Source organism: Atractosteus spatula, assembly GCF_055471065.1.
Source record: "Atractosteus spatula isolate fAtrSpa1 chromosome 10 unlocalized genomic scaffold, fAtrSpa1.hap1 SUPER_10_unloc_3, whole genome shotgun sequence".
NCBI classification, from domain to species: domain Eukaryota; kingdom Metazoa; phylum Chordata; class Actinopteri; order Semionotiformes; family Lepisosteidae; genus Atractosteus; species Atractosteus spatula.
Genome location: NW_028296623.1, coordinates 830,217 through 834,844, shown reverse-complemented (window position 1 = coordinate 834,844; position 4,628 = coordinate 830,217). Strand labels below are relative to the sequence as shown.

Here is a 4,628-nt window from a genome sequence, read left to right as displayed (position 1 = left end):
ACTGGTGCGCTTTATGTGCTGAAATAAACACGCGACAGCCCAGAAATGTTTTCAGAGTGCTGTGCACTGGAGGTTTTTGTCTTGTGAAGACTTGCCTTGTGCTCCTCCGTGCAGTTTGTTTGTCCTCCTCCAGTGCGGGACAAGCCAACACTAGGGAGCACATTCGCCAACATCCAGGCACGCAATGCGATTTGGAAAGAAGCTCCTTTCCAAAGAGTTGCACACGATCGATCCTTCAGTCCTGCTTGGGGGGCACGGAGCCCCAGCCACACACAGCTTCAAGTAGCGAGTCAGGCGCCACTGCTTTCACTTGCGGCCACACCACCCTCAACGCGCCTGATCTCGTCTGATCTCAGAAGCTAAGCAGGGTTGGGTCTCGTTAGTATTTGGATGGGAGACCGCCTGGGAATACCTGGTGCTGCAAGCTTTTGCTCTCTCGGCCAGCAGGGGTCGCCATTGGTGCCGTAGGCTTTGGGGGGAAAACCTGGAGGATGGAAAGGTGATCTATAGCCTCATCTCTAGAGATGTTTTGTTGCTATGGCATGTGTGTGACCCATATAAAAAAAAAACCCGTTTGTAAAACGAATATCGAAGCTGCCTCGAAATCTACAAATGAAGATGAGTCGATAAACCACTTGTTTTTCGTACAACTATACATATATTCATTTATTACTGATTTCATTCATTGAGCACGGATACAATAGAGGTACAGCCATTCACTGTTTGACATGTCTGCACTGGTACAGAACCTAGCAATCAGAAAATGGGTGAAACTGTCTTTAGAATTAGCATACAGTACCGAGGTCCCCATGACCAAATAAAGGCTAACCTCGATAATCAGCCTAAATAATGCAGACTACAGCAAAACAACTGACTTTGAAAAGGGAATGAATGTCCGGAAGGAGTAGTGTAACCAGCTTGAAATGCCTCTTCGGACCACTAACTAAAAGAAACCGAGAACCAGCAGTGTCATCGACTCCTTTCGAACTGGGATCCTATCGCAGCCACACAGTTCGTGGTGTCGTAACTCTTCCATATCTGATATTGGACCAAGCACATCAGATATAATCTTAGTGTCCACATTATTATACATCTCTGTAAAGTTCTTATATACTAAAGCATTATTCATTTGTTTAAAACACTTCTGCAATGACAGTCTCTCCACTCTAACAGAACAAGGCCTTATTATCATCAAGCGCTGTAGGAGCTGCTGTTGTTCCTCCCTGTCCTAACTCTGTGTGTGACTCAGTACTGTTCTCTTCAGGTACATCAGTCTGCTGATCTGCAGGGTCAATCAACTGAGGATCCACATCCTGCTTTTTAAGATTAAATGCATACAGTTGTTTTTTGTGATTTTGTACAGAGTCACAGTCAAGTTCTTTACAACCTTGTCTAATATTGTTAGTATCTAGATTATTAATCTTCTTTGTAAAGTCCTCAGATACTAAGAGCCCAGGTGTCTCACTCTCAGGCTCTGCCTTCATCATGGGCACAGAGTCCAGATCCTTGACACTCTGTCTGCTGTCTGTGTGCTGCTCACTGAGTGCTTCTTTCCCTTCTGCAGCAGTGAGCTCTGTCTCCTGCATCAGACTGGAGCCCCACTCCCCCTCACTGTGCTGCTGTTCAAGAGGAGCCCTTTCCCCAGCTTCAGGGAGAGCACTGGCCTCTGACCCTGAAAACACAGGAGAAGAGAATAAAACCTTTAATGTGATCTTAGAGGAGAATTCAAAAGGAAATAATATTCATACATAAGAGGCTAAAAAATTTAATTTTGAGATAGCAAGGAAATATCATCAATAACCTTGTCTAAATTAAATTGTCAAAGCTCATTTTTTAAACTAGATATACACCAAGTAGTCAAACACACTTGAGTTGCCTGAACATAGATAACGTGAAAAGGAACTGAAAATAATAAAATAATTTTCATCCTAGTTTCTGTCCGGGTGAGGTTCTGAATCCAACAAAAGGAAACGTTCAGCCACAGTGATCAGAAAAGCATGAACTGCAGATGCAGAACAAGACTTGTTCTCCTACAAATGAAAGGTATTTTATAGCACCTAGATAGACCAGCACAGAGCACTTGTCACCCCAATATTCACAAACTGAGTGGATGCTACAGTTCACTGACACTGCACCGAGACACAGGAGAAAACATGCAAGATGGGGCCGACAGGGAAGGCTGCCGTCCTGCGAGCTCCCATTCGTCCTTGTCTATTTTTTTATTTTTTGTTGTTTTTCGTACTGCTAACTGCACATACTGCTTGCTCAGTGATTAGTTATAACCGACAAACACTTATAAACATAAGATCGAATATTGGCACAGTTAAATCTACACCAATAATTACTGCAGACTATCTGGACTGTGGTGTCTCACCTGTACCTGTACTGGGAAGAAGACGGCATCATAGGAAGAGGGGTAAACGGGCGGCGTTCTGGTAAGATTGAGGCAACGCAGCAAATCGCTCCCAGCCCCGAGTATACTTCTTGCTAATGTTCAGTCACTGGACAATAAACTGGGTGAACTGAGAGCAAGACTTACTTTCCAACGGGACATCAAGAACAGCAATGTGCTGGCATTAACTGAAACCTGGCTTGACCCGTCTGTTCCGGACTCTGCTATCCTCCCGGGAGGATTTTCTGTTCACCGTCAGGACAGAACAACGGATTCGGGTAAGAGCAAAGGGGGCGGGGTATGCTTCATGGTAAACAATTCCTGGTGTACAGACGTGGAGATTATTTCAACATCTTGCTCTACACATCTTGAACATTTGACAATAAAATGTCGCCCTTTCTATCTCCCGAGGGAGTTCACATCGGTAGTTCTCACAGTGGTGTATATTCCACCACAGGCAAATTACACAAAGGCACTGGATGAACTACACTCTCACCTTAACAGACAGGAGAATACACATCCTGAGGGGGCATTCATCATAGCGGGTGATTTCAACAGTGCGAACTTGAAAAAAACAATGCTTAATCTACATGAATACATCGATTGCCCGACGCGCGGAACAAACACGTTGGTCAATGTTTACACTCCCTTCCGGGATGGTTACAAAGCCCTCCCCCCACCTCCTTTCGGCAAATCTGATCACGTCTCCGTTCTGCTACTTCCCGTTTACAAGCAGAAGCTTAAACAGGAGAGGCCAGCGTTAAGAACCATTCAACGTTGGTCGGATGAATCAGATTTTATACTAAATCACTGTTTTGCTACCACTGACTGGCAGATCTTCCGCGAAGCTGCCGAAAATAATATCAATCTGTATACGGACTATGTTACTGGCTACATCAACGAATGTATTGAAGACGTGGTTTCCAGGATTACTGTTCGCACATATCCAAATCAGAAACAGTGGATAAATGGTGAGATACGTGCCAAACTGAAAGCTAGGACAGCTGCTTTCAATTCTGGCGATATGGGTAAATACAAAAAATCCAGATACGACCTCAGGAAAGCCATCAAAAGAGCTAAATACAACTACAGAGTAAAACTAGAGTCATTATCACGGCTGCAACACACGGACAATGTGGAGTGGTATACGCACCATTACAGACTACAAAACGCAACCCAGCTACAGTGGTGTGAAAAAGTGTTTGCCCCCTTCCTGATTTCTTATTTTTTTGCATGTTTGTCACACTGAAATGTTTCAGATCATCAAACAAATTGAAATATTAGACAAAGATAACACAAGTAAACACAAAATGCAGTTTTAAAATGAAGGTTTTTATTATTAAGGGGAAAAAAATCCAAACCTACATGGCCCTGTGTGAAAAAGTGATTGCCCGCTAAACCTAATAACTGGTTGGGCCACCCTTAGCAGCAACAACTGCAATCAAGCGTTTGCGATAACTGGCAATGAGTCTTTTACAGTGCTGTGGAGGAATTTTGGTCCACTCATCTTTGCAGAATTGTTGTAATTCAGCCACATTGGAGGGTTTTCGAGCCTTAACCGCTTTTTTAAGGCCATGCCACAACATCTCAATCGGATTCAGGTCAGTACTTTGACTAGGCCACTCCAAAGTCTTCATTTTGTTTTTCTTAAGCCATTCAGAGGTGGACTTGCTGGTGTGTTTTGGATCATTGTCCTGCTGCAGAACCCAAGTGCGCTTCAGCTTGAGGTCACGAACAGATGGCCGGACATTCTCCTTCAGGATTTTTTGGTAGACAGCAGAATTCATGGTTCCATTTACCACAGCAAGTCTTCCAGGTCCTGAAGCAGCAAAACAGCCCCAGACCATCACACTACCACCACCATATTTTACTGTTGGTATGATGTTCCTTTTCTAAAATGCTGTGTTACTTTTACACCAGATGTAATGGGACACACACCTTCCAAAAGTTCAACTTTTGTCTCGTCAGTCCACAGAGTATTTTCCCAAAAGTCTTGGGGATCATCAAGATGTTTTCTGGCAAAACTGAGATGAGCCTTTATGTTTTTTTTGCTCAGCAGTGGTTTTTGTCTTGGAACTCTGCCATGCAGGCCATTTTTGCCCAGTCTCTTTCTTATGGTGGAGTCATGAACACTGGCCTTAACTGAGGCAAGTGGAGCCTGCAGTTCTTTGGATGTTGTTGTGGGGTTTTTTGTGACCTCTTGGATGAGTCGTCGCTGCGCTCCTGGGGTAATTTT

General features: G+C 44.0%; 1 pseudogene; it reads left to right on the top strand.

The window, feature by feature from the left end:
• The first annotated feature begins 308 nt into the window (after positions 1–308).
• LOC148812375 (5S ribosomal RNA) lies at positions 309–427 on the top strand (annotated as a pseudogene).
• The last annotated feature ends 4,201 nt before the right edge of the window (positions 428–4,628 follow it).